Here is a 13940-nt window from a genome sequence, read left to right as displayed (position 1 = left end):
GAGTTTTCTGTGTATTTAATGCTTGTACCATGGTGTCTGGCAGCAATGAAAACTGACAGGTTTCAGAGTAACAGCCGTGTTAGTCTGTATTCGCAAAAAGAAAAGGAGTACTTGTGGCACCTTAGAGACTAACCAATTTATTTGAGCATGAGCTTTCGTGAGCTACAGCTCACTTCATCGGATGCATACCGTGGAAACTGCAGCATACTATATATACACAGAGAATATGAAACAATACCTCCTCCCACCCCACTGTCCTGCTGGTAATAGCTTATCTAAAGTGATCATCAGGTTGGGCCATTTCCAGCACAAATCCAGGTTTTCTCACCCTCCACCCCGCCACACAAATTCACTCTCCTGCTGGTGATAGCCCATCCAAAACTGAAGTTTTCTATTTATTCACAGATCAGGCACAGTGTGGGTAAGTGACAGTGGAAACTCCTTTATCTTGTCCCAGCAACATGCCTGAAACTTGACCTGGAATGCTAAACTTTGGATATAAGAAGATACGTCAGTCTCATATCTCTGCTAAAACAACAACAATTTTGGTAATGACTCAGTGCCAGTTTTGATTGAGGGGGCAGGCAGGTTCCCTTCCCTCCCACCCCCAGTGGGTCCGTACAGCAAAAGTCACCATATGCCACTGGAATGGTGTCAGATGGTAACAGTGTATGGTCTACTCTAAACAATGCCTAGGCAGAGAAATTATCGTACACATCATAGAACTACCTGTTGACCATCCTATTTTTATCTGTTCACCTGACTAAATATAGTTAGTTAAATTGATCTGAACCTAACTTCAGTTTTGAAAATTCTGCATCCTTCAGCAAGATAGTAAAACTGGTCAGAAAATGGGTTTTGTTTTGTTTTAACATTGGACATTTTTGACAAACTGAAAACTCGACACATGAAAAGTTAACTGAAAATGAGAGATTTTAGCCAACCCCTCGTCCCAAGTTTTCATTTGGAAAAAAGTTTTCCATGTTGGTTCTCTAATAAATAAAAAAAGGAAAGAAAACTGAAAATTTTCAACTAGCCCTATAAGATAGGCTTGACGTATTTTAAAAAAAAAAACAACCAGAACCACCACACTATGAGTAGAAGAGCCATTACTAATCTCTTTAATTAGATCTACAAAGGCAGAATTGACAAATCCCTTGTCAGTAGAGTTACTTGAAATTAAGCTCCACTGTTTAAAAGAAAAGCAAAGTGTGTAGACAAGAATCAAGGAAAAATTTCAAGACTACTCTTTTGAGAAGCATAAAAATTAAAACTGTTAAGTTTACCTCACTTGAGGTCAGAGGTATAAAGTTATGTTTTAGGATGAAATCTACTTCACCCACAAAAGGACCAAGTATTGAAACTCTAGTCAGGTCAGGGAGAAGAATTTAATCCCACTCAAATGGTGTTAAGGAGCAAGACTACCATATAGCACTGATCACTAGTACAGTTGCTACTTTAGCCATGTGGTTGGAGTAGCAGTTGCAACTCCTGAACCCCTCATCATTGCTCCATCTAAATGCAGATCCTGTGGCCCTCGCTATCTCTATGCCAGCCTATATGGGGCAGGCACAGAGATCCCCTCTGTAGATGTAAGACTGGCCCCTGCTCTCCAGTTCCATGCCCAACATATTTTATTTATATTACAAACTTAGTTTTGGGTGAGACTATTGTTTGTGGCAGCACTTTGACTGAAGCAAGAAAAACAAGACCAACTGCTGCAGCAAATGAGGGAAGTTGGTAAAGGAAAACTCGGAGGAGGAGGAGGAAGGTAGAAAGATGATGGAAAGAGGAGGATGATAAGAAGCATTATGGGCACAGAAGATGGGGTTGTGGCAACTGAAAGTTTGAATGGAAGGGAGGTAGAATGAAGTAGAAGCTACAACCAGTGTGACTACACTAAATGAGAAATGAAAATAACGTTCACATTCAAACAAACATTTTAATGGGCATTCACAAAATTTCCCATGCTCCTATGTGTGTGAAATATGAACGTGGTAGTATGTTGGTCCTAGCAGGAAGCCACCAGAAGTGCTGGAATCCTTCCAACATCACAATGAAGGCAGTTGCAGTTAAGACTAATTTCTCTCTCCTCCCCCACTTTTAAGATGGATGCAGAAAGAGTGGCACGAGGAAAGTCCAGCTGAATCCAAGTTCTCTCAATGTCTGTCATTTTAAATGTCAAGCAAATGGTGGGACACAACACGCACTATGCAAGCTGCAAGGCTATATGTTCCATTCTGCACTGGATGTGCTATCTAACGATTGTAGAAAAACAAAAACACACATACATCACAGAGGGGGACAGTTGGCTGGATGTGGTGCAGCTAGGGTCTAAAGGGAAGGTAGGACTAAGCTGTAAAAGTTTGGATATGGATTCAAACTGTTCTGAAGTTCATAAGCATTCAAATCTGAAGTTATTGTTCAGTACCATCTCTAGTCCAGAATGGCTCAAGATCGTGGATGGCCTGGACTGTATTTTAGTGAGTGATGCGCCAAATGCACATATGTGCATAACTGGAGCATAGCAGCAGCATCACATGATTAATTATTCAAAAGATAGAAAATCACATTACTTCACATAAGCATTAGAAAGTCTCAATGCACATCAGTGCAAAGTTCTAAATCAAACTTTCAAGACCAGTGTTTTTGTGTTGAGTGATAATTAAATACATTTGGAACTGAAAGCTATTTTTTAAAAAGGTGACTAACATTACATTGGTGCAAAAACTGCAACTGAAAATCTTTAATCAAAAACTTTAAATATAAAAATCATTAGCCTTTTGATTGAAAAAAAGCAATAAGACAGAAATTAATTTCCTAAAGTTATTCTTCCATGTGTTCTAGATGCTTTAGGATTTCAAATTGAAGGACAGGTTGGCCACAGAATCATGTATGGGAGGAAAGGTGGTCCATGAGACTGTCTCAAAATGTGGTACTAAATTAAGACAGTTGAGACCCCTGCTGTAGACACATTTCAGCTCAAAAAGGTTAATTTGAGAGCTGTAAGCACCTAAAAAACAAAAAGGATATATAATGAAAATGTCTCCTCAACCATAACTATTACATTGCCAAAGAGATAATAAAAATTCCATGACATTGTCAGATCAATATTGCTGCAATTTCTCTTGTTCAAACACTGGGCCTTGCCTCCCTGAGAGAGAGAGAGAGAAGGTGGTTAACTTTTACTCAGGAAACAAATCTACCTAAATCCAACAAAATAGTGGTTCCTTTTAATTTTTGACCTCCGTACTATATCTAACCCTCTTCCTCCCTTCAAGGACTTTCTCAAATGTTTAGATTGACTGTGCCTATTCAGGGTTCATATCTCCACCCACTCCCATTCTATACCATTTTCCTCATACCACATCAAAGAGCCAGAATGGCACTTTCAAGCAAAGTACAGCCATAAGATCTCTCAAGACATCTGATTTTCCATAAAATATTCAATTCAATGTAGGAACTGAAAGAGAGGGGGACCTAGTAGTTAGAACAACGAAGAAGATGATCTAGCAGCCCTGTTTGGAATGGATTTGAAGCATTAAGCAAACTTGCAAGCATTAAGACTGGAGTGGAAGAGCTTGTAGAAGTCAAGGAACAAAACAATATGGGCCTGGACAGGAGTATAGCAGTGTGAGTAGAGTGGGAAAGTTGGGTCTTAGAGATGTTGTGCAAGAAAAAGTAGTAAGACTCAGACATGACCTGGGTGAGTGGCTCAAAGGAAAGGGCCGAGTCAATGATAAAGCCAAGATTATTGGCTTGAGCAACAGGATGGATGGTGAAGTTGTCTCCCATAGTACAGAAAGGAGGGAGAGGAGAGGGCTTTGGTGGGACACATCAAGAGGTCGGTTTCGCCCATGTTAAGTTTATTTGATGGCTAGGTATTCATAAGGAGATGGAAATATAAGATGAGAATCTAATTTGGATAGAGAGAAACAGGTCAAGACAGAGGGATAGATTTGTGACTTAGCATCACAATGGGAGTAAAGGCTATTTATAGATTTATGTATCCTGTCCTTCAGTCTGGCCACTAGCTTGCATTTCATGCACCAGTTCTCTTTCAGTAGAAAGGAAAACATCAAATGCAAGTCACAGCCATTGTTTTCTCATCATCCGTATGTGCTACCTGATGCACAGCTATACCTAAACAGAATCATAGAAGATTAGGATTAGAAGAGATCTCAGGAGGTCACCTAGTCCAACCCCCTGCTCAAAGCAGGACCAACACCAACTAAATCATCCCAGCCAGAATTTTGTCAAGCTGGGCCTTAAAAACCTCTAAAGATGGAGATTCCACCACCTCCCTAGGTAACCCATTCCAAGGCTTCACCAACCTCCTAGTGAAATAGGGTTTCCTAATATCCAACCTAGACTTCCCCCACTGCAACTTGAGACCATTGCTCCTTGTTCTCTCATCTGCCACCACTGAGAAGAGCTGAGATCGGTCCTCTTTGGAACCCCCTTCAGGTAGTTGAAGGCTGCTATCAAATCCCCCCTCACTCTTCTCTTCTGCAGACTAAACAAGCCCTGTTCCCTCAGCCTCTCCTCATAAGGTATGTGCCCCAGCCACCTGATCATTTTCATTGCCCTCTGCTGGACCCTCTCCAAATTTGTCCACATCCTTTCTGTAATGGGGGACCCAAAACTGGACGCAATACTCCAGATGTGGCCTCAGTGCCAAATAGAGGGGAACAATCACTTCCCTCGATCTGCTGGCAATACTCCTACTAATGCAGCCCAATATGCCGTTAGCCTTCTTGGCAACAAAGGGCACATTGCTGACTCATATCCAGCTTCTCATTCACTGTAATTCCCCAGGTCCTTTTCTGCAGAACTGCTGCTTAGCCAGTCGGTCCCCCGCCTATACCGGTGCATGGGATTCTTCCACCCTAAGTGCAGTACTCCGCACTTGTACTTGTTGAACCTCATCAGATTTCTTTTGGCCCAATCCTCTAATTTGTCTAAGTCACTCTGGACCCTAACCCTACCCTCCAGCATATCTACCTCACCCCCCAGCTTAGTGTCATCTGCAAATTTCTGAGGGTGCAATCCATCCTATCATCCAGATCACTGATAAAGATGTTGAACAAAACTGGAACAAGGAGGAACTAGATTCTCTGTGAAAGCCCTCGTTTGCCAGCCACATTTGCAGATGAGATTACCCAGAGGTAGGAGGTAGAGAGAAAAGAAGGGTGGCAAGGATTGAGCCCTAAGGGTCATCCAAAGGAAGAGGAAGAGGGAGCCCCACTGAACACAATGTTATTGGTTTAGTATTTAAACAGAAATATCAGGCAGCCAAAAGTTATGGCATGTTTGCAGTGTGAGAAGGAAGAGAGAAAAACTGATTAAATTGATGCCTAATAGGGTATTTCCAGGCTCCCTCTCAAAGTTGTAGGACAGCGTGGATAATACCTGTATTACCTTCCTCTGATTAAGGAGCTGTCAGATAAAAATTTAGCATCTTTTTCTCATTGTTTCTTTATAAGAGTAATTTAGTTTTGGAATACCACCAGTTTGTTGGTTACATTTTGTAGGGAGGAAAATTGCCATTCTTGTATCAGCAGAGGATTATAAATCATGTACTGGGGAATTTTCCAATGAGTATAAAAAGTAGGCCAGACAAAAATATTGTAAATAAAATATGAAGGAAAAAAAATCCCTATCATTTCAAGGACAAGACTTTGTTTTATTCACTGTGATGCCAGGCTAATAAAAAACGCTTATTTTTGCCTAATTGTGCAAAATTTACTGTGATAATGAAAAAATAGAAGATTCCTTTTTGTGTAAGTTAAACAAAGAGACCCATTTGTCAACTGATTAATTATATACATGGGATCTGAACCTGCCCCACATTCGTATCAGTGGGAATTTCGCCTTTTTCTCCAATGGGAATAAGATCAGGCCCAGAACTCTCAAAGGTATTAGACCAAAGCCATCATTAAGGTTGAAAGATATACCTGGGGCTGGGAGGGCGCTATACTCTAGTTTCTCTTCAGATCCTACAAATCTCAAGGAGCATTGTGAAAGAAAACAGCTGAAATTACTTGGGCTACACAAAGAAGGGCTAAGAAGAAAGGGAACAGTCTCTTCCTTCTTGTAACTACCTAGTATATATACACAAACATTATATAAAGGGCTGTTTTACAAAACACCGGGAAATTTCAGGGTAATGTTTGAGATTGTATCTTTTAGTGGAAAAAATTACTTCCCATCTTCTCTCTAATAACCTGGGACCAATACAGTTATACCACCATTGCACAGGGTAATGTTTGTAAGATAGAACTAGAAAGCAAAATGTGTACTGTATTATCCAACACTAAAACTTCATAGATAATTTAAAATTTTTCACAGGAACACAGCTTTTACTGAGGACTACCCTTTCAATCAATCAATCAATCTTAATTTTTTTTTAAAATACTTCTACCAATAAAGAACTCCTTATTCAGATGATTGTGTGTGATTTCATTGCATTTGGAAAGGGGACTCTTCATTTGAGCTTCACCCCACAGTGCCTAGTTTATGAAATATTTAAGTGCTGTTCATAGCACTATGCCACACAGATACTGGAAGCTGCTGAACTGACAAAGACGACACCCGCTGCCTCTTTGTTGCTTCAGTTACTATGTCACAGAAACCATGGGGGAAAAAAAAAATCTTCATAAAAATGGCCTTGTCAAAAGCACTGGCTCTCCCTGTATCAGAAAGTGTAATTCACAACGTGCTTTTAAATTGGGGCTTTTCATTCACATTGAACTGGCTCATCTGCCAGCTTTGTCTGTGAACAACAATTTATGTTCCTTCACTATTATAGAAAGCTAATATGCTGGCTTGATTTTGGTTTGCTGTTCCTTTGAAAAAATGCAATATAAAAAGTCAAACCGTACTCTCAATTATGTGCATAGAACACCCACTGAAGTCTATCAGAAGTGTGCATTTATCGGAGGGTAGAATGACTCAAAGTCAGTAGTTTCCTTATACAAAAGTATAACTTGGAATGTCACACTATGTTTTAGGTTCTCTTAGTAAGGATAACATTTTAATCTGATTTTCTTATTAGTCCTCCTCATTTTATTTTAAAAAACCACAATGCTTTTGCTGCAATCATAGGATAGAAAACTCAGTCTTTATCCTGTAAAAATTCCCTACTGAAATTGTAGAACAGTAAAATAAATGCTTTCCTCTGACATTGTTAAATTGGTATAGCCATGCTGGAAAAGTGATACATTTTCCAATATCCATCTTTTCTTGCTCCCATGCCCTATAACCAGACTGCTAATTTGAAGTTTCATTCACAAATCTCAATTTGTTTACAAGACTAATCTTAATAAAGTAATATAGAAGATACCAATTTTTGGAATAGTGTTTCCAGCTTGAAAATACATTTTCACTACTAGCAGTACAAGTTTCTAGAACCTCCACATCAGAAGCAAGCTCCCCAGAGGCCAGGAAACACCAGACCTTGCCAGAACAGATGCAAAACCTGCAGACATAGACACTAAGGTCAGAAGGGACCATTATGATCATCTAGTCCGACCTCCTGCACAACGCAAGCCACAGAATCTCACCCACCGAATCCTACGAAAAACCTCTCACCTATAGCTGAGCTACTGAAGTCCTCAAATTGTGGTTTAAAGACTTTAAGGAGCAGAGAATCCTCCAGCAACTGACCCGTGCCCCATGCTACAGAGGAAGGCAAGAAAGCTCCAGGGCCTCTTCCAATCTGCCCTGGAGGAAAATTCCTTCCTGACCCCAGATATGGTGATCAGCTAAACCCTGAGCATATGGGCAAGATTCAACAGCCAGATATCCAGGAAAGTATTTTCTGTAGTAACTGATCCCACCCCATCACAGGCCATTAGGCCTATTTACCATGAATATTTAAAGATCAATAAATTACCAAAATCATGTTATCCCATCATAACATCTCCTGCATAAACTCATCGAGTTTAATCTTAAAGCCAGATAGATCTTTTGCCCCCACTGCTTCCCTTGGAAGGCTATTCCAAAACTTCTCTCCTCTGATGGTTAGAAACCTTCATCTAATTTCAAGTCTAAACTTCCCAATGACCAGTTTATATCCATTTGTATCTTCACTGTTATGATAATACCCCCCACAACACACCTTTCAAGATCATTGGGTCCTACGTGATGCCTACAACATGTTCTGTACCTCTCCCACTTCAAAATGCCCCACCACCACCTGTGTGGGTTAAATCAGAAAATCACTATGCTCTTCAATAAGAAAAGGAGTTCTTGTGGCACCTTAGAGACTAACAAATTTGAGCATAAGCTTTCGTGAGCTACAGCTTACTTCATCCACTGAATGCATCTGATGAAGTGAGCTGTAGCTCACGAAAGCTTATGCTCAAATAAATGTGTTAGTCTCTAAGGTGCCACAGGTACTCCTTTTCTTTTTGTGAATACAGACTAACACGGCTGCTACTCTGAAACCTGTCATTATGCTCTTCAATGAATTTATACAGAAAAAAATAACAGAAAATCACTTTCAAAAGAGGAGCCTTGGAACTTAAATCCATAACTCTGCTGAACACTGAAAATCACAGACAGGGACACTGGCTTTATAGAACATTACCACATTTTATAGTCCACCCTACTGCCTGCTAACCCGTAATTGCCCACTTTATTTTAAGTAGTTTTCTACAGCATGTGCAAACCCCTTATACTTAACAATCTGTCCCACCTTGTATTTAGCTTAGGCACTCTGGCTACCTTCTCCAGACCTGAAGCTGGTTCATAAAAGATATTCTGATTGTCTCTCTCATATCCTCTTCTCTGAGCCCTCTCCAATTTATCAACATCCTTCTTGAACCGTAATCACCAAAACTGCACACAGTATTCCACTAGTGGTCATATCAGTGCCAGATCCAGTGGTAAAATAAACACACACACCCTCAACTCCTACTCTAGATTACCCTGTTTATGCATGCAAGGATCACATTAGCCCTTTTGACCAAAGAGTTGACTGGAGGTCCCAGTCAGCTGACTATCTACCATGACCCCCAAATCTTTCAAGGTAACTATTTCTGACAATAGAGTCCCCCACTGTGTAAGTGTGGCCTGCATTCTTTGTTCCTACATGTATACATTTACCCATAGTAATACACATTGTTTGCTTGTGGCCATCTTACCAAGCGATCCAGATTGCTCTGTACCAGTAATCTGTCCTCTTCATTATTTATCACTCCCCCAATTTTTGTATAATCAGCAAACTTTATTAGTAATTGTTTTAGGTTTTCTTCCAGGTCATTAATAAAAATGTTACATAACGTAGGGCTAAGAACTAATCCCTGCAGGATCCCACTGGAAACAGACCCACTCGATGACTGTTCCCTGTTTACAATTACATTGAGACTTATCAGTTAACCAGTTTTTAATCTACTTAATGTTAATTTTATATCTTTCTAGTTTTTAAATAAAAATGTCATGCAGTACCAAGTCAAATGCCTTACATAAGTCTAAGTATATTAGATCAACACTATGGCCTTCATCAACCAAACTGGTAATCTCATCAAAAAAGTATCAAGTTAGGTTAACAGGATCTATTTTCCATAAACACATGTTGATTTGGCAATAATTATATTACCCTCCTTTATTTATCAATCCTTTATCAGCTGTTCCATTATCTTGTCTGGGATAGGTGTCAGACTGACAGGTCATCTCATTTACCCTTTTGAATACTGGCACATTACATTTCTTCCAGTGTTCTGGAACTTCGCTGGTGTTCCAAGACACTGAAAAAATAACCCAACCAACATTAATGGTCCAGTAAACTCTTAAGCCAGCTCTTTTAAAACTCTTGGATGCAAATTATCTGGACCTGCTGATTTAAAAATGTCTAAAGTTAATAGCTGCTGTTTAACATACTCCTGAGACACTAGTGGACTGGAAAGAATACAATCATATGTTACAACTACATCTGTTTTTTTCCAAAATACAGAATATTTATTGAACACTCCTACCTTTTCTGCATTATTGATCATTCCACCATTGCCATCTAATAATGGATCAAGATCATAAGGATTTTTTGTTCTTAATATACTTTTAAAAAACGTACTGTCCTCTGCTGGTTGTAGATGTCTCCTTGCGCACATTTGCTTCCCTTTTCAATTTTCTACAATTCTTAATTTTTGTTTATATTACTATTGACTCCCCTATCTTCCATATGTTTTATATAATTTTGATAGCTGCCTTCACTTCCACTCTACACCTGGTTGGCTTTCTAACCAGTATAATGATCTTACTTGATTGTGGCTTTTGGGGCACCTAGTAAAGTGCTCTTAAATTCTCAATCATCAATCACATTATTCTGATTAAATTCTTCCTCACAGATGACTTGCCTCATAGTTTTTAGTTTTGCTAAATTGGCTCTTTTAAAAGATCAGGTCTATATATTCCTGGTTTGGACTTTATTCTGTTTGCATATTATAAACATGGATCAAGTCAGGATCACTTGTACCTAAAATACCATTAATTTGAGTTATTTGGGGCTCAATCCTGAAAGATAAGCAAAGCATTCTGTCCCCCAATCCAGCAAATTACTTCAGCAGATGCTTAAACTTTAAGCAGGTCAAGTCTATTGAGTTCAATGCAAATACTCACATTCTTAACATTAATCACACAGAATCACAGAAATGTAGGAGTGGAAGGGACCTCAATAGGTCATCTAGTCCAGTCCCCTGCACAGTGGCAGAACCAAGTATTATCTAGACCATCCCTGACAAGTATTTGTCTAACCCAATCTTTAAAACCTCCAATGACAGAGACTCCACAACCTCCCTAGGTAATTTGTTCCAGTGCTTAAGTACCTTTACAATTAGGAAGCTTTTCTTAATGTCTAACCTAAGTCTCCCTTCCTGCAATTTAAGCCCATTACTTCTTGTCCAGTCCTTGGTAGTTAAAGAGGAGGGGTGATAAATTGTTCTCTTTATGAGGACTGTTATCAAGTCCCTGTTCAGTCTTCTCTTTTCCAGTCCTGCTAATACATCCCCCAGAATGATGTTTGGGTTTTTTGCAACAGTATTACATGGACTCATTTAGTTTGTGATCTATTATCGCCCCCAGATCCTTTTCAGCAGTACTCCAGCCTAGGCAGTCATTTCCCAATTTGCATGTGCGCAATTGATTATTCTTTCCTATGTGTAGTACTTTGTACTTGCTCTTATTGAATTTCATTCCATTTAATTCAGACCATTTCTTCAGTTTGTCAAGATCATTTTGAATTCTAATCCTGTCCTCTAGAGCTCTTGCAACCTGTTACAGCTTGCTATCATCCACAAACTGTATAGTTGTACTCTCTATGCCATTATTTAAATCATTTTTGAAGACTGTGAATAGAACAAGATCCAGGACAGATCTCTGTGGCTCTCCAATTGATATGCCCTTCCAACTCTATAGTGAGCCATTGATAACTACTCCAAGTATGGTTTTCCAGTCAATTGTGCACCCACCTTATAGTAGGTTTGTCTAGGCTATATTTCTCTAGTTTGTTAAGGAGAAGGTCATGTGAGGCAGTATCAAGAGGCTTACACACGTTTAACTACTTTGCAGGATTGGGACCAGAGTGCTCTACATTTTGCAGGACTGAACCCTTCACCATTTAAATTAGTGAAGACCTCATTTAAATTCGTAAGGTAAGGGGATTCAATTTAAAATTATTCTAAGAAAAAAGAAAATTAAGGAGGGGGCTTTAAAATATTTAAATTAGATTTTTTTCCCATTCCTAGTCACTGTTCTATTGTGTATTTGACATGGGTAGTGAAAAAACAGGTGGTGTTAAGTTTTACCATTATGGTGGACAATGATTTCACATTTTCTTTGAAAGATGTAACATCCTCGCCATGAAGAGTGCTTTTAATGACCCATCATCGCTCACTAAAGGAAATTCAGGTGAATGTGTGTGTGACAATAGCATTCACTTAGTATGGAATATTTTATTTTAAAGCTGATCTTTGAAATTAAATAGTAAGTTATAATTGAGGTATATTGGAAGGACCAAGTGGGGCAAAACCTTCACTGCCACTTGCTTATGTTATCCTGGGGTCTGAACAGTTAGTCTCCAGCAATGTAAAACTAGCACTTTTTACCAGCACTGAATTCACTTAAACATGAAAAGGCACATAACCACTGTTCAGAAAACCTAAATCAGCATATTCTATATTATAAAGGATCACACATTTTTCCTTCCAAAAGCCTTGCCTTTCTTCATTGTCTGCTTCTTCCCTCCTCTTTGTCTTCCACACCACTTTGTTACTTTCCTATGATCACACTTCTATTTTACTTTACTCTTATTATTTCTCATACTCTGATACTATGCCTTATTAGTTGTTTTGTAAAGCAGCAGGAGCATTAGCTAAGCAGTAAATTTGCACTGGCTGGCTTATATTTCATTCTTGAAGCTACAGTAAAAACGACAAAATTAAGTAGATGACAGAACGGGCTTTCACAAAGATACATAGGGAGAAACAGAAAAGAGAACCAACTGCAGGCAGTCAATAGCAGTTAGAAAGTTTTTACTGGTGCTTAGTGTGCATTTTCTGTATCAAGTGAGCAATTCACTATCATGAAGTATGACTATATTTGCGGCTGTGGAATTGTGGAGATACAGGGGTTCTGATTAGGTGTGTGTTGTTACACAGTCTTTGAGTGAGCGAAACAGACATAGCTGAGGAACTCAGTCATTAAAAATATATTCCTTTATTCTTAAAAACAAAATAAAATAAAGCTGCCAAGAACAATCAATCATTTTCTTTTTTTTGTTAAATAAAGACTCTTGATCTTGCTTTGTAAAAATCAAAACTAACCCTAATATATGTATTATTTAATTGCAAGTGTTGTGTCTGACCATCACAAAAAATAAGCATGAGTACTAAGGAAACTGCAGAATTTTCTGATGCAAATATAAGGCACCCATCTCTACTAAACACCTAGTATTCTACTTAAAATGGCAGCAGCAAGGAGTTCTTATACGTTTACTGAAAAGGTTAAATGGAACTAGCCATGGAAGAAAACTAATATAGACCAAACTGTATTACCCATCCCACCACCATTAACAGAGTTTGGCCCTAGCACATCTGCTGAAACTCAAGAAGCCCTCAAAATATTATAGCCACCACATGGCTGGTGAAAGCCAGTGAAAAACAGCTATGCCCCCTATTAATGGAAATGCCTAGTTTGGAGAAGTGAACCTGCTATTCTACTTAGAAGATACAAAAGACCACCCAATCTTCAAAAAGCCCACACTGTGCAGAAGACTTCTCCATCCCCAATGTCAAATTTCAGGGCAAAATAATTGAGCCAGTAGTGACAACAAAATGCAATTACAAGCAATATCCTGGATGTCTTGCTATGGATCTTCCAACCAGCACACAGCACAGAGACAGCCCTGGTAGCATTAAAAAGGTAGCCATAAGGTTATGTATATAGGCAATATTTCCATGCTCACACCACTATGCCTCTCAGCAACTTCAACACAATAACTACAAAATGCTGACAGGATTACATCATCTAGTGGTGTAGATGTTACAGTACTCCAAAGGCACCAAACATTCCTTTCTCCCCCCACCCACCTGCACCCATATGTCAATTGGCCCATGCCTACATTTCCTCTCTTCTCTCTCCATTCCCATAGATGAGACCAGCTCTGTAGCCTGCTTCCTACCAGCTGGTATCATCTGTGGTTCCTACCAGGTTACAGACAACCATGGCTGGTACCACTCCACCAGGAGAAGATCTGGGTGGGGTGTTCGGATCTGCATCTAGGGGGAGCAGGGCCTGGTAAGCCAGCCCAGTGTTACAGTGGGTGGTGGGCAATACTTGGCTACTGGCTCTGGGATAGGACTCTTGGTGCATCCCCCAGCACTCCAGGTGCTTCCTGCAGATGTAGCAACACCTGGTACTGGTCCCAGACCCCCTTCTCCTGG

General features: G+C 39.5%; 1 protein-coding gene across 1 annotated transcript in view; it reads right to left on the bottom strand.

Moving 5' to 3' along the window:
* TMEFF1 (transmembrane protein with EGF like and two follistatin like domains 1) overlaps window positions 1-13940 on the bottom strand; it is a 229096-nt gene that overhangs the window by 127688 nt on the left and 87468 nt on the right. The gene's annotated exons all lie outside the window — the stretch shown is intronic.

The sequence above is a fragment of the Eretmochelys imbricata genome, chromosome 2, assembly GCF_965152235.1.
Source record: "Eretmochelys imbricata isolate rEreImb1 chromosome 2, rEreImb1.hap1, whole genome shotgun sequence".
Lineage (NCBI taxonomy): Eukaryota > Metazoa > Chordata > Testudines > Cheloniidae > Eretmochelys > Eretmochelys imbricata.
Note: the sequence above shows the minus strand (reverse complement) of the source record. Positions and strands in the feature narration are given on the sequence as shown.